Here is a 27,133-nt window from a genome sequence, read left to right as displayed (position 1 = left end):
TCTCTTCCCAACCCTGCTCTTTGGTTTCATAAATCTGTTCAAAGCACAGACTGTTAGCTGCCTATGTGGTGACCTAATACAAACTATTTGTTTTTTAATTAAATGTATATCAATTACAGATCCAAAAAACCCTGTATTATTTAATCCACTAAACGCTACCTCTTCAACTTATTTCATTGCTTTGTAAATCATAAGCAGTGCTTTTCATTCACTAAATTTGAGTTCCTTCACAGATACAAATTATTGTAAGAAGTGAACTAAAAAGATAATAAAAAGAAGTTGAAGTCAAAAAAAAAAGCCATTGCTTTTTTCAGGAAAAAAAAAAAAGCAATGGCTAATACTTGTAAGCTGAAACAAGATGACTCAGTCCAATTATTTCCTCTTGTGGAGGAAATGATGAGACCTGGAACAATTCCTGAAATGGAAAAGCCAAGACCTCACCTTTTCAGTGAAAGGAGTTAATGCCAAAGCTTAATTTACAAAGAGAGCCTCCATTATTGAAAATAACCTTTTAAAATTCAGTCTCTTAAAAAGCATACAGAACTTCTGTCAGAGGTGGCCACTTTATGGAAAGCATCTAACAGAATTTTAGTTTGCTATTTTTTGCCTTTCGCTGCATTAATAGCTTCTGAATGCTATATGCAGATGTCATTTTCCAATATTATGAGAACTAATTACTCTGAGTGTTCCTGGCTACCTCTAAGAGGAAGAGAGCATTGGACACTGTGAGAGTGAGTAGTGAGACTCTGCAGAAGCCCCATGTGCTTGTGTCTTCAGCAGACCATCAAATCTGAGCAGCCTTCCGGTCATCTGACTACTTCACTAAGACTACAGAAGCCCCTCCTCATTAAACCTTGATCCTTTAAACCATAATGAGTGTATGTGGGGACAGTACACGGGCAAAACTCTTCTCTCTAGAATCCACTGTGGTAATGGAATTTTGACTTGTTTCTGCCTAATTTACAACCACATCTAAAACATCACTTGTATATTTTAGGTTCTACTGCTCCATCCGTTGTAAGATGTTTCCTGAGGCTGTGGAAATGCATATATATACAACATGCACACACATGCGCATATACATCCATGCACGTCTCTATCACACACAGTATGTTTATAAAGTACATTTTTGTTTGTATGTGTTTATATACATAGCTATACACATTTCATCAGTCAAATAATTTCATGTTCTGAGATTGTAATCATTACTGAGTAAGGATCTTATTTAATCATTCTTAAGTTAAACAAATATGGAGATCCTACTTTGTATCAGTCCCTTTTTTAAGCAGCTTTATTAAAGGCTCATTCACATTTCCTAAAATTCACCTATTTTAAGGGTAAAATTAAATTATTTCTAATAAGTTTACAGAGTGTGCCAAAATCATCACAGTCCAGTTTTTGAACATTTTCATCCCCCAAACATCTCTTCTGCCCATCTGTAGTCCACCTCCAGCCTTAGGCAACTTCTATCCAACTTGCTGTCTCTTTTTTGAACATTTTATATAAATGGAATTGTACATATGGTATCTTTTACACCTGGCTTCTTAGCATAGTTTTTCTAGGTTGATCCATGTGGTAATAAGAATCAATAATGCACTCCTTCCTATTGCTAAATCGTATTCCACTTTATATTCATAAAGTATATTATACTTTTATATTATACTTTTATATTATACTTTTATATTATATTATTATTCATAGTATATTTTATTTATATATTTACTAGCTGATTGACATTTGGGTTGGTTCCAACCTGGGGCTCTTACGGATGATGATGCTATGAACATTAATATACATGTCTTTATGTAGACATATGTTTTTATTTCACTTACATATATACCTAGAAATAAAATTGCTGGGTCATATGGTAAATCTAACATTTTAAGAAACTGTCAAACAATTTTCCAAAATCATTGTACCATTTTACATTTCCACCAGAAATGTATGAGAATTTCAATTTTACCACATCCCACCAACGCTTGCTTTTTACATCATCATGATTATAGCCATCCTACTTAGTGTGAAGCAGTACTTTGTGATTTCGAAATGCATTTCCCTAATGATTAATTTTGAAATGCAATTCCCTAATGTTGAGCATCTGTTCGTGTGCTTATTAGCCATTCATTTATCTTCTTTAGTTAAATGTCTATTCAAATCTCAGCCACTGTTTTACATTAAGGGATATAATACAGAATAAAACAAATGCCCCATCCTCACAAAGCTCACATTCTAATAGTAGAGAAACAGACAACAAAAGCATATTACTATGTCAAATGGTGTGGTGTTATGTGTTATGCAGAAAGGGAAAGCAATGTAATGTACATTAGAGCATCCCAGATTGGGTGTGTGATAACTTAAATAAGATTTACATGGAAATTCTCAGTGATAAGTAAATTGCATAAGGACCCTGAAGAAAGTGAGAAATGGATCCATATATATTTATGGTGGATAGATGTGCTTGTTTTCCCATTTGCATTAAAACAGGTAGTATCATGAGCAACTATTTAACCTAGAGATCAATATCACTTTCAATCCTCCTGCCAACTATACTGTTATTTAAAGGATCACTTGAGGGGTGACTGGCTGGCTCAGGTACGAGAGCATGAGACTCTTGATCTCCAGGTTGTGAGTTCATGCCCACATTAAGCATAAAGATTACTTTAAAAAAAAAAAAAAAGGATAGCTTGAGCTATTGATAGAAACACCACCATTATTCTGAGCTTGGATTTTTAGTGCTTTTTAGAATCACTTCAGCAACCGCACATAGCAAATTATTGTAATATTTATGTAATCTATATTACATTGTTAATGAAGTGACTGAATTTTCTCAAGTTATTGCCACCGTGTGTGCATTGCTTTTTAATTCTGTGTCATGGAAATATGATAGCTTACATTCCATTAGATAGTAATCCATTTCTTATACTATTAGAAAGTGATCTCTTCTCACTAAAACAGCTACAAACTACTCACATAATACCCACCACAGTGTCATGATGAAAGGGATCTTGGATAACCCAGAGGATGCATACATAGAGGTTCTATTTAGATATTAGAGCACCACACCAATTTTGTTGTTTATTAAAAACATATCAAGTTTATTAAAAATCTATCAATTTTCAGGGCATACTAAGGAACACATATTGTTCTGTGATAAAAGTTCAGAATTAGAATTACACTTAGAATAAGACATATGCCAAAAAATTCATGTAAGGTTAATAAGAAGACACTAGACATTCCAGCACTGCAGAAGCAACATGTGTCCTACATAGGAGACTAAACTCTGGGCCAAAGATCTACTCCATTATCTGCACCCAGAAAGGGTTAAGCAGTATTGGCAGTTTGGCATTTAATTCCTGACTTCAAATCATCTCTCTTCTACTTGCTGAGATTTTCAAGTTTGTTTTGTTGTTGTTGTTGTTTTATTATTATTCTTTTTGAGACCGAGAATGCCTGTAAAGAAGAAAGTGCATTCCATGACATGATGACTATGTGATCACTTGACCTCTTGGACAGATGCTGGCATCTGCCTCTAGTGTCAGGAGGAAACTTCCAGCATATGCCAACCCTCTGGTTCTTGTTTTCTTTTCCCTTGGGGCTCTCCAGATGGTTATCAGTGACTGAAAATGCTGCATGACACTTTGCTGCTCATTTTGGCCATTACTGTATACAACAAAAGGATCTGGTTAAAGTTAGTCATATGCATCCAGCCACTGCCCATGCAACAGTAATTTGGGATCAAAAGCATTACCCACACTGAGCATCATATTTTAAGGATAAGAAGGATGAGAATGGCAGAGAGAGGGGAAGGATGTACAGTAAAGTCCTTAATTTTTAGTTAGTAAGGCTAGGAAAGAATTGAAGTAGACTAAAGTGGCAGTAATGTATGTCACAGACAAAAAAAAATTGGATAAAAATTCTGAAACCCATAGGCATTATACTGAATGTATACCATTGAAAAATATGGGCATGGTCCCTGGACTAATAAAGCTTATAACCCAGTATGTAGGACAAGCAATAAGGAATCCAAAAAAAGAAACCATATTAATGCTAGCTGTATTACTTTCTCTGAAGGTAACAACTGAATAATATAAAAAGTAGTAGTCAAGCCATCTAGATTAGACTATGGAATCAGAAAAATCCTGAGTCATGGACTGTCTAACGATGGGGCCTAACAGGTGAAGAGCTAGGCTGATTGTTCAATGCCGAAGGTACAAAAGTCCTCAGGAATAAAAGCATTTGAATTGTGCCACGAATAAAAAAAAAATCAGGCTGATGCAAGGAAAGCACATATAGAGAAAGCACATATAGAAAGCACGTATATAGTAGTATAATGAGTACTGGATCATGCACAAACGATTAACTAATGAGAAACATTTGGGATTTCATTTTAAATTCAATCAGAAATAATTGGATACTTGTAAGCTAGGCTAACATAACCTTCTTTATCTTTAACCAAGATCATCCTAGTTGCTGGGTGAGGAGTTCATTAGACAGAGGCCCTTTGGAGTCTCACACAATACCTCAGAGGAGAGAGGACAATGATGTGGACTAGAGGGAAAGCAGAGAAAATGGAAATCAATTGAAGGATTTGATATTTGCCTTGGAAGGGAACTCAACAATACCTGGGGATGAGCTGTGGGCTAAGAGACAGGCAATGGAAAGTAAAATTGCCAAGTTCTTGGTTCATGACATTGATGCCAATTAATCCTGAAATGGGGGAAGTCTAAAAGAATCCCAGACTTGAAGGGGAGGGTCAAGAGCACCATGTGGGGCATCTGAATTTTGAAATGTCTCTTAGTCATTAAAACAGATAATGTCAGGTTTACCATTTAGATATATAAATGGAAGTCAGAAGAAAAATCAGAGAGAAATGATAACAAAAGTTCTCAAAAGTAGACTGTATTTTTAAGACATAGGAATTGATACACTTCTTTTGAATAAGGGTATGTAATGAGTAAAGACTTGAAAATATCCAAAGATTTTAAAGGATGGAAAATGAGAGGAAATGGAAAAGAAAAATGAAAAAAAAAAAAAACATCAAAGATACAGAAGAAAAAACAAAAATGGTGTCACATAAGGCACTAAAATGGAGAGTTTTCACAAAGAGAAGGACAGAGAGAACTTTTTAAATACTTGTGAAAGTTGAGAATACACACAGAGAATTAAAAATTCTACATTGGATTTAGCAATGTTGGACTTCACTCGTGTTTTAACAAGAATGCTTACAGTAGACTGAAGGGATCAAAGGCTAAATGAAGTGGGAAGTAAGGAAGCAGATGCAAATAACTTAAACAAAGAACTTTATGAGTTAAATGTGGTGGTGACTGGAAAGATATGATTAGAAAGCATTTCTCAAAAATGAGAGGCAGTGAGTCATTTTAAAATGCTGATGGAAATGACCCAGTAGAGAATAAGCAGATGAAAATCCAGAAGAAAAAACATATTTTGGTTAGAAGTGGTCTGATATTTAATTGGGCCACACTAAACCTAAAATTGTTTCACTCAGATTGAATCTCCAGATTGGGTAAAAAAGGGAGAAAGATAGTGGGACTGACAAAGTATGAACAGTAGTAGCCCATGATTTTAATAATGTCACATAATGGAAGTGCTTCAGAGTTTATTATCTTACTTAGTCCCAACTGATTACTAAAAAAATTAAAAATCCTTAAAACATACAAAGGTGACTGTGAGGTTTTTTGGTGTGAGAACCAGGTATGAACTATAATTGGGAAATACTGCCTGGCTCCTTAGAAGTATTGAAGGGAAAGAATCTTTCCCCCTGAGGGGGAAAGGTGGATGTGGCAAAGGATGCAGGTCAAGTCAAGGGCTTTAGAGAAGAACACAAAAGGGTTGGATGCTAAATCGGCCCAGGGCAGGATCCCTGCATCATGAGTGAGCATTCGGTCTGCCTCCCTTCCCCATACAACCTGGCAGTTTTTCTATCCTTATCCTGGGTTTCTATAATGTCTGTAATTCTCTGCTCCCATATAATAAAAAAAAAAAGTATATAAAACTAAATTGTGAATTCAACATTTGCCTCCATTATTACAAAGTCTTCACCGAACTTTTTGAGATGTAACAAGTATAGGTTATGGTGTCTTTAGAGATTTTGTGGTTGTAGACACAAGAAAATTAAAGAGAATTCTGTGTTTTCAGAAATGGTTAAATTTGGAGCAATATCTTTGGAGAAGCAAATTTGTCATAACAATATGTTCAAGGATGTAAAAATAGAGCTCCTTTTAAAATAATAATAAAACTATAATCAGTAATGAATGGTCTTGAATCACCTGCTGACTCAAGTGATGGATGGAGGTCTTGAGAATGGAAACCTCACCGAACACTTTTTCCCATGAGATTTCCAGTAGGCTTTGGTTTGTGCCTGGCTTGGAATTCCAGGACTAAAGCTTTTTCTGTGGTGGCTCCATTCTGTCTTTTTTGGATGCAGCCAATACCAGGAAATGGACTGAGATGAAGAAATACAGTGTATTTTTGTTGTTGTTTTGGTTTTGGTTTTGGTTTGTTTCGCCTCTGAAAAGCTACCATCAAAAAAAGGAAGACCGCTCTGTCTCAGAAGAGAGTTTACAAAGGTTAAATGAATTTGTGTGCTCAAAATAGTTCTACGGTACTGAGTTTTTAAATTAAAAAAATAAAATGAAATACCATTTGCCCAGCAGCAGACTTAGGAACCCACCAGAATTTGCAGTTGCCAAAACTCTGGAACCTTACACTAGATTTAGCTATGGGGAATATTTGACCTTTGGATTGCTATCTGTATATTAATGTGTAGATATAGGTACTACAGAAGTGTTAATGGAGTTCCCATAGGACCTGATTTAGGGTAATGAGACAGACTAGGAATACAGTTCTTCTCTGCATCAAGGAATTTAGAAACATCTTCTATTCACTACAATGTGTAATTCTGCTTATTCAAAATGAGGAGAAAATTGAGTTTACTTTCTGTGGTCTGAAGCCCTCCCACTTTGTTCTGGGACCCCATAAGCAGGAAACTAATAGCCTAAAAGTGTCTGTGGCACTCTTTGGACACCCAAGGAGAGTAAGTCTGCTTAGAAAGTGATATTAAAATTTCAATTACAAAGCCATTTTGCAAATAAGTTCTGAGTTTCTGTCCCCAAGCTACCTTAAAGAGGTCACAGTGTTGCTTTAGGTGTTGGGTTTGGGATAAGAGGTAAAATTTGAGGTCTTTTTGCTTTTGTTTTTTCAAGAAAAATAAGGTCAGCTCCTGGTTGTCTAACCACAATCAGTTTCATATTAAATTCCTTCCTGAACTTTCACCTTCTTACAGAGAGGTGCTCTGAAATGATTTGAATCATATTCCATTTTAGAAAAAGTTGCACGTTTTGAATATTAATTTCTCTACAGTCTCAAATTTGTTATTAATCTAGGTCTTTGCAGTCCAGCACACATTTTCCAATAGATATGCCATATCAATATTTTATATGTTAGTAACATATTTTATTATCAATATTGTATCATACTGAATTTGATTTTAGCTTACTTTTTCTGTACTTTTAAATTTCCTAGTTTTACTAGGTAAAATTGTGGTATTTTAGTTAAACTAATGTGTGTACACACACACACACACACACACACATTCATACATAAAACTGAAATCTTGTTAAAAAATCTTTCCTTAACAAAATTTTGTCTCGACTTACCAAGATATACTACTTAATATAAGCGCAGGTTGGAATGTACTTTAAGCAGGAATATGACTAGTTATATTAGCAAATTTTCTAACCATTTCACTTGCATTATTTGCATATGAGATCCTATTCTCAGCAAATCTTTTTTTCAAGCAAAATAAATATAAAAGTTCGTTTTCTTAAAAGATTTATTTATTTATTTTAGAGAGGGGAGGAGCAGAGGGACAGGGAGAGAATCTCAGACTCCCAACAAAGCAGCAGAGCCCAAGGGAGGGCTCCATCTCATGACCCTGAGATCATGACCTAAGTCAAAATGAAGAGTTGGATGCTTAACCGACTGAGCCACCAGGTGCCCCAATAAATCAAAAAATTTAAAGGTATGTTATGTGTATCAAAACAAGGTAGAGATTTTCTTGTAGAAAATGAGAGGGAAGAAGGAGATTGCTGTGTGATCAAGAGACTGTGTGAGATTAAGTGCCAGTAAATCAGTATACCTAAAAGAAAAAAAAAATTCTTAGCAGAAAATAGATATTGGACAAGATTATATTGCAGATCTAATCCAAGCCTGAACATTACCTTACTCTTAGTAAATATTTATTTCTTTGCTGTCTTGTTTAGTTTCTTTCTCTTGCATCATACATGTGTTTATTTAATTTTGCTTTTATGTATTCCTAACACGCTTGTATTGTTTGTGAACATATATTTTAATTTACATCAGTGGCAATATGATAGTTAGCTCTCCTTTATTATTTCATTCAATACTGTGTCAGATTCAGCCTGTTTACATCTGATGTTCTGCTCTGAACCACTATACACATAGTATTTCATTATTTAAATTTGGTACATTATACATACTTATTTTTCCAATTATGAACACCAAAGTTCCCCCAAACTCTTCACCTTCACAAGCATTTCTGCAACCCCGAGCACTCTATAAAAATGCGTGAAGATGTCTCATAGATAAATACCTAGGAATGGAACATCTGGGCTAGGCATAGAGCAGATCAACAATTAGACATATTAATGCTATGATTTTCTCCAGAATTACTCAAGCCAGAATGTACTCTCATTGGCTGTATATGAGTTTCTATTATCCCACATCCTCACCAACATTGGCATCAGTCAACTTTCTAATTTTGGACAATCGAGCAATATAAAATGAAAGTCTTTATTTAAATTTCTGTTCCTCTCATGACCAATGGGTTTGAACACCATTTCATATTGAACAGTATTTTATTGTATTACCTTTCGTAATTCTGTGAACCTATTTTCAGTTCACCATACCTATGGTGATATATTAATAAAATATCTTGCCAATAATTTTAAATTAAATGATTTGCCATGATTAGTTTAGATACACAAATAAACTATTTCGATAATACTGCTTCAGAGGATATTCTTTCTCTTATTCTTTATAGTAGTTTTATGGTGAAAAATATTTTTGCTACAAACTCATCTTTCTCTAAGGATGCCAGCTAATTGCTCTCATAAGGTCATTCTGTAGAGGAGAAAGGCCCTAATCTATGCTGGGCACAGTGAGTTTAAACAGCCCAGAGGTGATGAGACATGGGCAGAGAGTCTTTGGACCCCTTAGACACTGAATTACCCATCGTTGCTGCCACTGTCCACCAGACAATCCTACTGCTCAAGGATCAATTTCGAACCCTCAGAAGAAACAAGAACATATTCTAAAAGACAAGGGAATACATATGACTTATCACATTGCCTGTTGGACAGCAGGATCTGATTTTCTGTTATTATCATGGTAACACTGGCCTAGTAGCATGTGAATACTGGCCTGAAAGCCTGAGAATAATCACGTATTTCAATGCATAAGAGACAGGTGATAATTACCCCAGGGCAACCTGGGAGAGTTCTACAGGAACATAGAAAGCTTTCTTTCTGCTCCTTCTGCTTATTGTCTTCCTGCTGCCTTCAATTTCTCTCTGCCCCAGTTTGTAGCCATCACCTCTGAAAAAAAAACAGTTTAAGATTACCTTTATTCTGTCCAGGTGCTTCTCAACAGCAAGAATTACACCTGACATTTTACATGGTGTTCCGATTTTCTACAGAGCACACTATTTCTTATATATTAACTCATTTTATTTTTACAGCAATCTCGGTGGTAGTTACACAGAGTATTAATCCTAGCTTTACAAACGAAGACACAGAAGCTTGAAAATGAACACAAGGTCATATATGGACATAAAAATTAGGCCTCTTGACTCTGCTGTTGTTTCAGCTATTATTATTGTGAATGATATTATTTTTCTAGATATTAACCGTTTCGTAATTAAAATATTATAGAAGTACACATAAGAATGTATCCAACATGTTAACCTATAAATTATTTTGATATACCTATTCTAATAGATATGAGCGGGAAAAGATACCTCTGAAGAATTGCCAGATATGAACAAGTGATTGAGAGAGCAGAGGATGAATGAGAAAGTGGTAGAGACTGATGTTTCACACAACATTCACAATATTCACATAATCATTTACTAACACACACTTCATACCCAGCAATTACAGCCTGACCATAAATTTGAAATAAAAGGAGATTTTTGTCATAAATAATGTATGTATTCCCATATATATATGTATGCATTCTCATACTCAAATGAATTCCATATTTGGAATATGCATGTATCCCAAAAGTTACTGCATATTTTCCTAATGTGATAAAATCATGATACATATTCTACTATGAAAACCATAGCTCCAAGATTTTCCTAAGATAGTATATAATCCTTTTAGGCTATGTGTATGTATTTCCATTATTTCTTGTTTCATTACATTTCAATGCACACTGCGTTAGAATTATGTCTTACAGTGTGGTACTGGCACAAAAACAGACACATAGATCAGTGGAACAGAATAGAGAATCCAGAAGTGGACCCTGAACTTTATGGGCAACTAATATTCGATAAAGGAGGAAAGACTATCCATTGGAAGAAAGACAGTCTCTTCAATAAATGGTGCTGGGAAAATTGGACATCCACATGCAGAAGAATGAAACTAGACCACTCTCTTTCACCATACACAAAGATAAACTCAAAATGGATGAAAGATCTAAATGTGAGACAAGATTCCATCAAAATCCTAGAGAAGAACACAGGCAACACCCTTTTTGAACTCGGCCATAGTAACTTCTTGCAAGATACATCCACAAAGGCAAAAGAAACAAAAGCAAAAATGAACTATTGGGACTTCATCAAGATAAGAAGCTTTTGCACAGCAAAGGATACAGTCAACAAAACTCAAAGACAACCTACAGAATGGGAGAAGATATTTGCAAATGACATATCAGATAAAGGGCTAGTTTCCAAGATCTATAAAGAACTTATTAAACTCAACACCAAAGAAGCAAACAATCCAATCATGAAATGGGCAAAAGACATGAACAGAAATCTCACAGAGGAAGACATAGACATGGCCAACATGCATATGAGAAAATGCTCTGCATCACTTGCCATCAGGGAAATACAAATCAAAACTACAATGAGATACCACCTCACACCAGTGAGAATGGGGAAAATTAACAAGGCAGGAAACAACAAATGTTGGAGAGGATGCGGAGAAAAGGGAACCCTCTTACACTGTTGGTGGGAATGTGAACTGGTGCAGCCACTCTGGAAAACTGTGTGGAGGTTCCTCAAACAGTTAAAAATATACCTGCCCTACGACCCAGCAATTGCACTGTTGGGGATTTACCCCAAAGATACAAATGCAATGAAACGCCGGGACACCTGCACCCCGATGTTTCTAGCAGCAATGGCCACTATAGCCAAACTGTGGAAGGAGCCTCGGTGTCCAACGAAAGATGAATGGATAAAGAAGATGTGGTTTATGTATACAATGGAATATTACTCAGCTATTAGAAATGACAAATACCCACCATTTGCTTCAACGTGGATGGAACTGGAGGGTATTATGCTGAGTGAAGTAAGTCAGTCGGAGAAGGACAAACATTATATGTTCTCATTCATGTGGGGAATATAAATAATAGTGAAAGGGAAAATAAGGGAAGGGAGAAGAAATGTGTGGGAAATATCAGAAAGGGAGACAGAACGTAAAGACTGCTAACTCTGGGAAACGAACTAGGGGTGGTAGAAGGGGAGGAGGGCGGGGGGTGGGAGTGAATGGGTGACGGGCACTGGGTGTTATTCTGTATGTTAGTAAATTGAACACCAATAAAAAAAAAATAAAGTATAAAAAAAAAAAAAAAAAAGAAAAAAAAAAAAAAAAAAAAAAAAAAAAAAAAAAAAAAAAAAAAAAAAAAGAATTATGTCTTAAAAATTGCAGTCTCTAAAATGTTTTTTTTCACATTTTTATGTGCAAATTCAGCAGTAGAAATATTTTTGGTATTATTATAAAGAAAGAACAATCTGTGTATATTTTGTGTAAGTTTTCATAAAGTTCTATATACTTTTCTTTTTTCTCTCTCATTCCCTTTCCTTCCTTCTTCCTTTTTCTTTTATTGTCTTTCCTTCTCTGGCTACCTACATGTCTATTGATCTACATACCTATCTACTGCTTATATACTTCATATATAAATAATAAATGATTTTTGGCCTCTAGGGTTAAAAGCCTATGCTAGTATTTAGTCCAAACCAAATGTGTTTGAGTGTGAGGAAGAAAAATATTACTATTCTTTTGGCATTGTTTTGATTACCGAAATTAATTCTTAAGACAAAGCTAGCTTCCCATGTTGAATTCTTATAACAAATTCATTACAGTACCAGAATTTAAGAAGGCAAAACACGGCTGTTTAAGATTATTCAAACGTCGTAATTTTGACAAAGATAATCCTTTCAGGTTGAAAATTCCCCTGCTGATTCCTGACCATGAGTATTACCAAAAATGAAGATTTTTGGAGTTCAGCTGTCTTTATGTTACCAGCGCGCAAACATGGAAAACATGATATTTAAGAAGTTTTCATTGTTCTCAGCTTTCTCAACTGTTTATGTTTTAATATACATTTGAACACTGGTTGGTGGAAATGTCCTAGCAAGTCTTTAGTCATACTCTGTGTGGCTTTTCAGATACCAACAATATTGCATTAACTTGAGAAAAATTTGCTAATAGAGCTGGTATCTGCTAACAATTTCTGCAGATTTGACTCTAAGACACAATTATACCCTGATGTGTTTATAAATACCTAATGTTAGGATTGTCTTCTGAAGCATGTTTAAGTACATTTTCCTAAACTATCTATATGATGATTACAACAATAAAAGTATGGCCCCACACATTGTAATTAAGTCTTCTAAATGATAGTTCACTGATTTTCTTCCATTTATCAGCTCAGCTAATATAGAACATTATAAATTAAAATTAAAACTCTATTTCATGAGTTCTGTCTTGATTTGATTCTCAATTTCCGGTAGCATGATACTTTGATTAGTTTAAATAAACACGTGATCACTTTAGAACTAATTCTACCAGAGAAAAGAGATCAAGAGTGTGACTGTGCTTAGCTATATTGCTTGAGTGACCACCTTGGGTGACATTAAAAATTCTGTATAGGGCAGCCCGGGTGGCTCAGCGGTTTAGTGCTGCCTTCAGCTCAGGGCATGATCCTGAAGTCCTGGGATCGATTCCCACATTGGGCTCCCTGCATGGAGCCTGCTTCTCTCTCTCTGCCTGTGTCTCTGCCTCTCTCTCTCTCTCTCTCTCTCTCCCCCACCCCCATCTCTCATGAGTAAATAAATAAAATCTTTAAAAAAATAAAATAAAATAGAGTTTTCTTTCAGACACTTTGATTTTAAAAAGTAAAATATTTTGGGAACATCACAATATTAAAACATATATAGAAGTTCTTTTCTAGTTAAATCTGAGTTAAACCTTTAGAGGAATAAAACCATCCTAAGGACTCTAAAAAGGACAAGTATATACCCTTTGGAGTATGGCTTCCATAAAGTCTAATTACTTTTCCTATTTAGAAGGAATATGTATCAAATTTATGAAGCCTTCTGTCATTATCCATGATAGCATGCCAGGTGGTCACAGTTTATCACTGTCGTGACAATTCAGTTACAACCATATACAGTGAAGAAATACCTAAGTATGTTTGAATTTTAAATCCTAATTTTTTAAAAAAGCTATATTCATTTATTCATGAGAGACACAGAGAGAGCAGCAGAGACACAGGGAGAGGGAGAAGCAGGCTCCGCCTGATGCGGGACTCAATCCCAGGACCCGGGATCACGACCTGAGCCAAAGGCCTATGCACATACAATCACTGAGCCACTCAGGTGCCTCCAAATCCTAATTTTTTATTTTTATATATGTAAACTCCTATATTTGTCGGTGTGGATGTTTGTTTCACTAATCTGTCAAGAAATATACAACTCCTAACTATTTTAAGGTCATAAGAAATTTGTTTGTAAGTATAGACAATGATTTTGAGTCATAGCGTAGCAAGTATATTTTTATAATTATTTCTAAGACTTCTGATTTATCCTTTTAGTGTAATATCTGTAGAAAGAAAATAGGGTTTAATGATTTGGCAAATACAATGAAACATGTTTGTATATTTGGTATTTTCCATCATTATCCTCATTTTGAAATCTTTGACAAATTGAATAGTACTTTTTTAAAAATTCCTGTTCAAAGCATTAGTGTGTGTGTGTATACATGTGTAGTTGAGTAAATATATCTAGAGTAAATTTTTAAAAAATCATGGGCATGACAAAATCATTCAAAAAATGTGCACTCTTGGAATCTAAGACTGAAACAAAAGAACAGCTTCTTTTAAAAGTGACAGGAAACTGGAGAACATTTGGTAACAGCAACCTTGGAAACGCTCATAGGAACACCTTACTCAATCAGATTTGGATCCAAAGGCCTCTGTAGTTCAGGTTTGGGTTGGAATAGATTCCCCACAGATGAAGAAACATTAAAGTAATCCTTCACTGATTTTCACTCACTAGGCAACCACTTCCTAAATCTGACTGCAATACCCTTTGCTATGCCTCATTCTTTCCATGTTACTTTTGTGCATGTTATGTATCAATCCTGCTGTAATAATACTACCTTTAAGTATTTTAAGGAGCCAAAGAATAAACATGCATTGATAGTTTTCTCAATATATCAGTGCCAAGAATCACCACTCCTGAGCAGGTAAGATATGGAAAATCAGAATAAAACTTTAGTGATATATTTAATTTGACTCTACACATATTAAACATCCAAAGTCTGGCCACGGTGGTAGGAATAGGAAATGGAAATCATAGTCCTTTCTTTTCCCTAAAATGTTACAATACAGTGTGTGTACAACTATATAATTTTCTAATGTGATAAAATTGTGATAAATATTCTATCATGAAAGCCATAGATCCAAGATTTTTCTAAGATAGAATATACACCATATTTTCTGTATTAGCTACCCCATCATTAGTTTTTGTACCTTCTATATCTTATATCCAATTTTTGTTTTAGAAGTGTATTATTACATATCTCTACTGGAAACATAAAAGTGTGCTAAGGGTAATTTGAGAAAGAACATACTAAATCCTGCTGAGGGGCAACTGAAACCTACAAAAGCTCCTTGGAGGAAGTCAAGTTCACTGTTCAAAAGTCAGCCTATTTAAATAGAGATTGTTTTTCAGGTTTATTTTAGAGAATTTAAACCTCCAGCTACACACTCATGGCTTGATTGTTATTTATGACACTTTTTTTTTAATAGAAGCAACAACCTAGTTGATGCCACTCAAGTTATGTTGAACTCATATAGTATTTTTAAGGTATTTAGATTCTTCTAATATAAAAAAATCAATATTTCACTTAGAAACCTGTACTTCTATTTTCATTAAAATCAAAGCATGTGGCAAAAGCAAACCCTCGTTTCTACTCAGCAAAAGTTGGCCAAAGCGCATTCCTTCCCATTTGCTCACCTGGTCCATACCACTAATTTCACATGGGCAAGATAGTCATAGGAGTTTTACCCCTGCATGAGAAATATGGGAAGAAGTGTTTGCCTCCTTCATTCAATAATATGTGTGTTTTAATTCTACATTATACATTATAATCCCATACCATATATAATTCTATATTATATATTAAAATTATATAATATAATTAATATAATCAACTAATTAGTTATAATTAATTTAGTTAATATAACATTATTTTGTGAAAAGAGTAAAACGCTTCCCAGAACAAATAAAAGAGGTTGAAGACAGTCTTATCCAAATTGGTAAAGGATAGAGTTACTCACTTATTTGTAATTTCTGAATGTTTAAATTCTGTTTCTGATAATAACTGACCCTAAATAATTTAATGGAGATGGATAGAGTCTCTTTATAAACCCTAGAGAATCTAGTTAAAGAATATGCAAGTAGATGGGAAATAAATGTATAAATAATGTCTATTACAATCAAATAAGTCAGTATATTCATTAGAGAGTTTAATATGATTGGCCTAAATTTATATTCCCATGATGGAAGCAGGAAGCAAACCCAATTATTTTCAGGTACCAGTATATCATTTGCTAGATGAAAGGCTCAAAATAATCCAAATGAGACAGAAGATTTTCAAAAACATTTAGAATTCATTTTATCTTAATCCCCATGATGTGAAGGCCATTATGTTTAATCTATGGAGCGCCTATTTTGGATCCTTTTTTGCTTCTATTAACCATGGAGACTTAGTTTTTCTTCTAAACTCCATTCCCTCAATCACCAAAAGGGTTTTTATCCCTGCTTTTTGTGTTTTATTGCATCTTCCTGACAAAACTACCTTCCAGGAATTATACACTGGACTTCTCTCCCTTCTATTTTCCATGCTAGCTAGCCAAGGTTTAATTCCCATAACTAAGTGAGCAGTTTATGCCAGCACCCCAGGATCTGCCTAAACACTTTGTCTGTATTACGATGTACTTTCCCCAGGAACATGATTCTATTTTTAAAAAGTACCTTTTTCAGTGTATGATAGTGTTCTTATAATCTCCAAAAATGTATCTACTTTCCCAGGTAAAGCATATAAATTATAAATTGATAAGTGACTTATCAAGATGCTACTCATTAGTTCAAGAGAGCTCAAAACTCAAAGCATATATTTCTGATATTTTTCTATTAAAGGAAAAGTGTCTGATTAATGTAGATTAAGACTCATACATTGGAATGCCTGGGTGGCTCAGCTGTTGAACGTCTTGTCTTTGACTTAGGGCATGATCTTGGGGTCCCAGGGTCGAGTCCCACATCAGGCTCCTTGCATGGAGCCTGCTTCTCCCTCTGCCTGTGTCTCTGCCACTCTCTCTGTGTGTCTGTCATGAACAAATAAATAAAATCTAAAAGAAAAAAAAAGGACTCATACAGTAATTATTTGCTTTAAAGGTATTTTTTATCTTTTATTTCTTTAGAAAGTTCATATTAAAGTTTAAATGTTTCAGCAAAAGAAATCTGAAGAGGATCTAGAGTAGCATCTCTTCAAACATGGTTCTTGCAAAGTATTCCTGAAAAATCTTAATCTGTATTCAGCAAATATAGTTTTTGTACAAAAAGGAAAGAGCTCTGCCAACTACTACTCATCCTAAATAAAACTGATAAATCAGAGGTAGCCATTTTTCAATTCTTTAATTCAAATGAAAAGAAATGAAACTTTTATTTCAGGTAAATATGTTAATTTGATTCTTTCCTATCCTTCCTAAAGTCTATCTGAACACACTGCTTAGTGAACCTAATTTTGATATTTCAAATATAAGTCAAATATATTCCTTTAGCCTAAAGATTGAGGGGATTCAATAAGGAGGGAATATTTGATTAAAAAAAAAAACACTAGACCACCTCTACAATGCTTTCTGTTATAGTCTGAATCTAGAAAAGTACCCCATTATTGAGTTTTCTTATATAGTGGAATTATCTCCTCACTTTCTGAAGTTACAGCATTAGATCACTTGTGTATAAAGCCACAAAAGAGTACATTTGGTATTGAAACATGATGTATAATGTATACGGTTTCTTAAAAAGGTGATATATTAAGTATATATTTGGAAAAAATAAGGAAGGATAAAATATGGGTTTTCTTCTTAGGAGAAACATATCTAATGTATATTTTCTACCTTTATTACATTGTGCAGTTTTTATTCGTGCCATTATTCCATGATCCCAGCTAGGTATCTAAACACAAGGAAGGCAGACTGTTTTCACAGCTGCTCTTACAGTTATACCTATGCACTGGAGACCACACAGGGGGATCACAATTGCTCAACCATTAAAGCAATACCAAGACTCAAATGTATTTAATCGCCTTGCTTAGGGTAATTTCTATGTACATACACTCATCAGTATGGGAACATATCAGTAAGGAGATTTACTTTGAAGAACTGTATTTTGTACAACATGAAAGAGAGGAACAGTACATAGCAACATTATTAAATAGCTAAAGCCCCGTGTTCTAGAAAGAAAAAAGGTGATTGATCATGTCCGTTGTGCCCAAGAACATGCCCATGACATCTCAAACACACACTTAAGATAAGAAAGAAATAAGTGTAAGTAGAAGCCAGAGTGTCATCATGGAATTTATATTCTGCTTGCCAAAGTAACTTCTCAGTACATTCAAGTGAATCACACCATTTCCTTGTTTATTATTCAGTTCAGATTGTCACATCCATTACACACACACACACACACACACACACACACACAAATACACACCTCTCACAACTGAAACGTATCATCTGTCAATACAGCAAGGGAAACAAAAATCAAAAAATAAACAAAATACACAAATACAAATACACACCTCTCACAACTGAAATGTATCATCTGTCAATACAGCAAGGGAAACAAAAATCAAAAAATAAACAAAATATTGAATCTAATATACATTGAGCATCACTAAAGTCAATATCCATCCCCATGATCAATTCCATCTTCCACTCATACTTAGCCTTAGAACAAACATCCCCTATCTTCAAGAGGAGAATGAAAAGCCTTTAGGCATTTAAAAGTGTTAAATGGCATGCTCTACTTTTTTTTTTTTAACTTTTAACTTAAGAATATGAAGTATATATATTTCAAATGTAATGTGACTTCTTGAAGGCTGTCTTTAAAAATGGCTTTTAAGGGCCACCTGGGTGGCTCAGTCGTTGAGCATCTGCCTTTGGCTCAGTGGTGATCCCAGGGTCCTGGAATCGAGTTCCACAGCAGGTTCACCGCAGGGAGCCTGAGCCTGCTTCTCCCTCTGCCTAGGTCTCTGCCTCTCTCTCTATGTCTCTCATGAATAAATAAAATCCTTTTTAAAAAATAAACAAAATGGCTTTTAAGAAAATAAGAAATCAATTGATTTGTAGCTATGAAATATCAAAACACAAAAATTAACACTTTGATTTCTATTTCACTATTTCATTGAAGATTCAGGCTGGTTTACAGGCTTATTTGATTCCACACAGAAGTGAGGCCAAACCACTAAAGAGGGAAACTATCAACTCACTTTTTAATGCCAGATTGCTTCCCATAATCCCCAAGGAGACATTGTACAAAAAATGTGCAGCCAGACTCATTTGCTTTATTAAGGGCACAAAGAACTCCTAGATCCTAGTCAACTACAACAATATAAAGATTCTTTGTAAATCAGCTTTCTAGTATGGATCTCTCTTTTCTCACCTGAAGAATATAATTGTGTATATAATTTACAAAGCCTGACAGACATGCTTATTTTTAATCAAAGTAACTGATATTTGTTACATTTTTACCCTTAAGTCTTTTAAATGGACCACCATATTTAATTTGAAAACCTACACTATGAAATATATAAAATTAAAGACAATTTAAAGATGAGAAAGTTGATTAAAAGAAAGCTTAGGTTCTTTCTAAAAGTCATATTGCTAGTAAAGCAGCAGAGTATGAATTTGAACTCAAACAGGCTAGCCTATGAGCCTATCGTCATAAATACAATGCTAATCTGCCTCTCTGATTAGTGTCCACTCGCTTAAAACCCTAACAAAAGATAATGCTAACTGTGGTCTACAAAGAAAGGCTATTTGATCCATATATATTTATCCTGAACATCAAAAGGATTCTGAATGTGCTCAGAGTTGTATAAAAAAAGTGAAATGTTCTGGCTTATGTCTGAAAATATAAATATAAAAGATTAGGATAACCAAAGGCTGGGAACAACATGCTAAGTCTCTATCTGAATCTAGAGAACTTGTGCAAAATCAAAAAGATATATATGTGAAAAAACGAAAAATAATAGGTAAAATTCAAACATTTTCCTAAAACAGGTTTATACAACATTACTAACATTTTTCAGCCGAAACTATGTAATGGTAATATTTAGAATGACACATACAGTGAGTGAAATTTTTTATAATTTTTTAACTTCATTTACAAATATACCATCAGTGGAGCCTCACAGTTCTATATGGTGGGAAGATGGAGATAAGCCTTCTTACAAAGGTAAGAAAAGAAGTATGAAGACAGTCTATAGCTTACTTGGTAACATATTTTCAATCTTTTATCATGAGTTATTTTTACCTAAAAATACTTTTTGAAAATATAATCCTATGTAGTTTAAGAAAACATAAACATAAACTAGGAATAATAAGTAGCAGAGCTGCAGCCATGAACTTGATCCATTTCAGTTTGAATCTTCACAAATTTATTTTGGATTCTTTCTTCTACATCAGGAATACACAATATTTTCCCAATGCCAACTTTCATCAATATTTACTTGTAACTTGATCTCCACCACCTCCTTTTACTTTCTTCATCTTTGTCTAATATAGTTAGATTCATTCCAACAAAAATCAACTTTATACAAAGATGTCTATCCTTAGACTTGAAAACATCAGAATACTTGTTGGACCGAAAGAAAATATCTGCAGGTTTGAATTTTTCACATTTCACTTGGATATTTAGCATCATACAGGCATAGCTGTATTCCAGAGGCATGACAATAATTTTTATTTTAAATATTTTTGTGCCGATTTTCCAATTCTTAAGGAGCCTTTTTTTTCTAAGACCATTTTCTTCCTTTTTGGCTAATTTCAAAGAAGGGTTGTATTTTTACCAACCCAAAGCAGATTGTAATTGCAGAAGTGTTTTTTGTTTATTTTAGATCTATCAAGATTTCCTTGTGGGTGTCATGCAAGTAAAAGTGTGCAGAATTAACACCTTTTCTTGTAGTTGAGATTTTTTTGAGATAAAATTTACCTACAGTGAAAAACAGAGAAATTAAATGTGCATTTCAATGAATTTTGAGAAATCTATATACCAAAATAACCAAACTACTGTTTGAGATGCTGAACAATTGCATCACACTAAAAAATTTGTTTTACCCATTGTTAACCTCCATCGCCTACTGACAAACACAATTCTGATTTCTACCACCATATATTTCTGACATCATATAGTATTCCTGAACTTAAGATAATTGATTCTTTTCAATTTAATGTTGAGTATGGAATAAAGTAGGAAAAGAGTGTTGTTTTTTCTCATTCATTTTTCCAGTTTTGTAAGACCCATATGTTAAAAAAGACTTTCCTTTTATATTTTGGATATTAGCCCCTTACTGGACATATCATTTGCAAATATCTTCTCCCATTCAGTAGGTTGCCTTTTTGTTTTGCTCTACAAAAGCTTTTAATTTTGATGTAGTCCCAATCATTTATTTTTGCTTCTGTTTCCCTTGCCTTAGGAGATAGATCTAGAAGAATGCTGCTCTGCCAATATCTGAGAAATAACTGCCCCTGTTCTCTTCTAGGACGTTTATGGTTTCAGATCTCATGTTTAGGTCTTTAATCCATTTTTACTTATTTTTATGCACGATAATAAGAAGTGATCCAGTTTCATTCTTTCATATGTAGCTGTCCAATTTTCCCACTACCATTTGTTGAAGAGACTCTCTTTTCCCCCATTGTATATTCCTGCCTCCTCTGTTATAGTTTAATTGAGCATTTCATTGTGGGTTTATTTCTGAGGTCTATATTTTGTTCCACTGTCATATGTGTCTATTTTTGTGCCAGTACCATACCGTTTTGATTACTATAGCATTGTAGTATATGTTAAAATCTGGAATCGTGACACTTCCAGCTTATGTTCTTCGTTCTTAAGACTGCTTTGGCTATTTGGGGTCTTTTTTGGTTCCATACAGACTTAGTATTATTTATTATAGTTTTGTGAAAACTGCTGTTGACATTTTGATAGGGATTGTAGTAAATCTTTAGATTGCTTTCGGCCATATGGGTATTTTAAATTAAAATGGAAATACCATATAATTCAATAATTCCACTACTGGGTATTTACCCAGATTTGAAAAGCTACATGTACCTCTATGCTTATTGTAGCATTACAATAGCTATGATATAAAAGTAACCATCAATGGATGAATGGATAAGGAAGACTGGCATATATATATATATATATATATATATATATATATATATAATATTACAGTCATAAAAAGGATGAGTCTTTGCCATTTGTAACAACATGGATGGACTTAGAGGGCATTATGCTACATGAAATAAGTCAGACTAAGAAAAATAAATACTGTATGATTTTATTCAAATGTGTAATCTAAAAAAAAAAAAACACAAAGAAACAAAAAATACAAACAATACCCCCAAAACAAATAAATGAAAAGCAGAATCAGACCATAAATACAGAGAATGGGTGGTTGTGAGACGGGAGGGAATAAGGGAATGGCAAAATGTGTAAAGGACAGTGGGAGAAATAGGTTTCCAGTAGAGAATGAATAAGTTATACGAATAAAAGGAATATAGTCAATGATATTGTAATAGTGACGTATTGTGACAGACAGTAACTGCACTGTGGTAAACATATCTAAGTCATCAACTTGTCAAATCATTATGTTGTACCCCTGAAACTGATGTAACATTATGTGTCAACTATATTTTTTTTTTAAAAAGGCTTTCTTTCTTTATAGAACTGACTGTGCCTAGGCTAAAAATTGTATAAGGATACACTTACGAATTTTCTATTAGTTTTACTCATCTATTTGTCTACTCTTATGCCAAAAGTACACTCTTCTCATTGTTATAACTTTGTAGTAACTCTTGAAATCATGTAGTGCAATTCTTTAAACCTTGTTCTTATATTTTATGATTATTTGATTATAGACATTATGAATTGAGTTCTTTTATAATTAGCTTGAAATTTTCTATTGAAAAGTCTGTTGGAACTTTGATTGCAGTGACTCGAATCTCCACATCAGCTGAAAGACAATTAAGTTATTAATAATAAGGAATCTTCTAATTCATGTAATTAGTATTTACTTAAGTCATCTTTAATTTATCTTACCAATTTTCTTTTTATTTTCAGTGTACAGGTCTTACATATATTTCCTAAACTTTACTTAACTATTTCATATATATACTGATGTGCTTTAAAATAGTAATTAAATCACTTCAATTTCCATATGTTCTTTTCTATACTATAGAACTAAAGGTAACTTTTCTTTCTTTACTTTTTATCCTATGATTTTACCAAGTTTAGTTATTCCGTATTGGGGGAAGTAGGAAGCAGGAGGCGGGAATTTACTTAAAATATTCTTATGTAAAAAAAAAAAAATATTCTTATGTAACAAATCACATGCTTTTTTTTTCACATGCTCTATCTATAAGAAGGTGCTAATTTTTCATTCTAATCTTTATGTCTTTAGTTTTTCCTTGCTTTATTAACTCGTATACAACTTTGAGTACATTTAATAAATGGCAAAACAGACTTTTTTCAGTGAAAGCATTCAATGCTTCTGATAATGTTACTGTTGTTTTTTTTTTTTTTAAAGATTTTATTTATTGATTCATGAGAGACAGAGAGAGAGAGACAGGCAGAGGGAGACGCAGGCTCCATGCAGGGAGCCCAACATGGGACTCGATCCCTGGACCCCAGGATCACGCCCGGGCCGAAGGTAGACAGTAAACCGCTAAGCCACCCAGGAATCCTGCTGTTGGTTTTACAGATGTATTTCATCACACTGAGGACATTACCTCTATTTCCAATTTGTTGAGAACGGTTATCAAGAATGTATGGTGAATGCTGTCAAATGCTTTTATCTGTATCTGTTGAAAAGGTAACTTTTTGTTATTTATATATTTACACTGAAATGTTTTTGAATGGAAAACTAGCCATGTGTTCCTGAATAAATTCAAATTGGTTATGATAAAAATCCTAAAATTTTATCAAGAATGTCTGTTTCTATAGTTAAGAAAGATGTTGTCACCTTTAGGACATCATGTAAGTTCATGTTTTTCATTTTATCTGTTACATGAGATATGTATGCATATATATGTGTGTGTATATATTTTTGTTTTTTTATTTTCTAGTCAGTTTTAATAGTTTCTTAGTCTAATTCTAAGATTAAAACTAGAGCAATTTATTTTTTCAAAATATGGGTTGGTATATAATAGTCACAGAGTCACAGAGCATAATGAATACCTAAGCCAGATGTAAAGCAGATTCAGGGCTTTTCAGGATGGAGTGAGGAAGACAATAGTTGAACCTTAGCCAAAGAAAGGATTTCATGTTCTACCTGAATCTTGACAACAGTGGAGAAAAAAGAGAATGTGAACAAATTAGGTGACAGCGCCTATAGGTCCCCAAATATCTTTGAATCAACCTTTACCATCTACTCCCAGGAGAAAAACAGTTACTATCCAACAGGTCCCAGAACATGCATCAGTAACGGCCTAAATCAAGATGTGTCTTTTACTACTGTGGAAAAAGGCCATCACCTCTCCTGGCTCTTTTCAAGAGGAAAGTGAATTCGAGATTGTGGAATCTGGTCCCAAGGACATTAACCAAGAACTTAGGTCATATCTTCAAAGGGGCCAGGCTGAAAAAGATTTGGATGCCTCCAGGCAAACTGTGACTCACCAGTCTTTTTATAAATATACAGCTAAAACCTATCACACATTCACATTTCAATGTTACTTAAATTCAAACAACTGCATTAATGTTAAGTTGTACTTGCCAGTTTCCTATCTATGATGTGAGGACTTTACTCTAGTGTACACTCCAGTGAACAATGAAGAACAGTTTCATACCAAAGCAGATTTTTGGTATTGCTGTAATTTGCTTATTTAGCCAATGCCCCAGATGAGGAAATTAAAACTCTCCCAGACAATACAGACCTGAGCATACAGGTTTTCTGTTACTTGCATCTGAATGAATGTTGATAAATTCACTTTGTTACCATAACTAACTGCTTTAGTGGAACAGGTGTGCTCACAATGAATAGGCAACATTACACCCCTACAGCCATAAACCTGGGGAGCTAGTCACAGCTGAGAGCTCAGTGTGAATACACCAAGGTGAATACTACTTGCGTAAAACTTTCTGCAGCAGGATAACCATTCTTTAGTCCAGATTCTCTGCTTTGCCTACACTGTTTAACTTTTACTTTAAGAAGTAAACACATCTCCAGTAGAAAATTATTTGCAACTACTTTTTATCTTTTCTGAATATTTACAGAAAGAGCAAGGCATTTTCTTCTATCTCCCTCACACCTACACACATACTTGTTCTTGACCTTCATCTGAACTGGTAAAATAACAAGAATTTTGTAATACTCTCAAAATACAGGGTCTCATTAATTTTTTTTGGTATTTCATTCAGGCTGCAAGCTGTCATTATTGCACCTGTTAGAATATCTTACACACATAGTAGTAGATTTGACATTTTGAAGATAGCTGCTGTCAATAAAAATTATAGATATTTATTTTAAGTAGTATGGCTGGAAACCATCCAACAGATCTTGAGAGAACTAGATTAGAATGAAGGCAAAGCATAGAAAAAATACTCCTTTTCCATATGGTGCCAGAAGCCTAAAAAAAAAAAAAAACCTTAGTACATACATTTTAAGCTTTATTAAGTAATGAACTAAAATTAATCTGTACAAAATATTTATAATTACATACATTAATTTTAAAACAGTATACTAAAATGTTTTTCATTACTTTATCTCTGTTATAGGTAATATTTCTGATATGAAATTAGCTATAATTCATTGAATACTGGCAACTGTCTTCCCTAACCCCTACAAGGCCTAACTGAATATGATTACCTGTCTCGGTATTTGTTGGTGTGGTAGAGGAATACATCATCATTTTGATTTTCTTAACTTTAATTAGGTTTGAGATTAATCATCTTGTATATATTTACTGCCATTTATTTTTCCTCCTTCTGTGAACTAAACTAGGAACATTTTGGCCCAATTTTTATTGCAATTTTTATATTATTACTGATTCACGGTAAATCTTTATAAATTAAAGAAACTAGTTCACCTTTTGCTATACTAGGCTCAAGTACTATTTTTGTATTTGGCTAAGCTTTGTCAATTTCATTGATCTTTCCAAAGAATCACTTTTGGTTTTTTTAATTGTCTATATTCCCTTCCTATTTTAAGTTCCAATGATTTGTAATCTTTATTACTTCCTTTCTTATGCTTATTTTAGGCTTTTTCTAACTCTAAGTCCTAAGGTGGAAGCTTTGGTTACTGATTTTAGAGCTTTTTAGAGCTTTCTTATTTTCTTATATATGCATCTAAATTTTCCTCTAAATACTATTTCCACTAGATCCCACAAATTTTGAAAAGTTATCTTCTCAATTACCCCCTTCCTCCTCATGTTTCTAATTCATCTGGACAGGAGTTTTTAATAATCCATATTTCTCAATTTACTAGGAGTATGAATGACCATCCTTATTTTCCAAGCTGAAATTTAAAATAAAATAATTTGTCATCATAATTAGACATATATAGAACTATTTACATAGAAATGTCACTGACTTCCTGCTCAGCAGGGAGTCTACTTCTCCCTCTCCCTCTGCCCCTCCCACCCACTCGTTATTTCTTTCTCTCTCTCTCAAGTAAATTAATGAATTAATTAAAATAAAATCTTAAAAAAAAGAAATGTCACTAAAAATATTTCTGTAATTTCTAAATTGGTCTTTTTAGAAAATCAGTTAAAATGTCAATGTTTCCAAAAACTTTTGTACCTTCAATGAAATATTATTTAAGAATAAATTTTTCTAAAGTAAATTATTTTACCATATGGAACTTCATGATCTCAGGGTCCTGGATGGAGCTCGGGCTCCCTGCTCAGGGAGGAGCCTTCTTCTCCCTCTCCTCCCTGCTTGTGCTCTCTCTGGCTATTTCTGTCTCTTTCTCTCAAATAAATAAATAAAATATTTTTTTAAAAAAATCTGATCAGTGATGGAATTCAGGCTTACAAAAGAACACAAATTGCTAGAGAAATAAAGAATAAAGATGAAAATTCAGATCACAGTAATTTTAACAGGAAAATGAGGATTAGAGTTTGGGAGTTTTCTCTCTACCTTGTACACTTCCAAACTGACTTTACAAATTCAGCTAAGGGTTTATTCAAAAAGTGAAATGATTTTAGGAAAAAAAAAAGTTCTGTCAGCATAGGACACATTTGCAGAGAATGCCTTGAACTGGATAAGATCAACTAAAAGAACTAAAATGAAAGAAAGCAA

General features: G+C 33.9%; 1 long non-coding RNA gene across 1 annotated transcript in view; it reads right to left on the bottom strand.

The window, feature by feature from the left end:
• Positions 1 to 27,133, bottom strand: part of LOC119864437 — a 131,835-nt gene that overhangs the window by 19,546 nt on the left and 85,156 nt on the right. The window contains exon 3 of the long non-coding RNA XR_005373947.1: positions 9,519 to 9,635. This is a non-coding gene — a long non-coding RNA (uncharacterized LOC119864437). The remainder of the gene's footprint in view (positions 1 to 9,518; positions 9,636 to 27,133) is intronic.

This window comes from Canis lupus, chromosome 19 (genome assembly GCF_011100685.1).
Source record: "Canis lupus familiaris isolate Mischka breed German Shepherd chromosome 19, alternate assembly UU_Cfam_GSD_1.0, whole genome shotgun sequence".
NCBI lineage: Eukaryota > Metazoa > Chordata > Mammalia > Carnivora > Canidae > Canis > Canis lupus.
The sequence above is the reverse complement of the archived record's forward strand: the minus strand, read 5'-3'. Positions and strand labels throughout refer to the sequence as shown.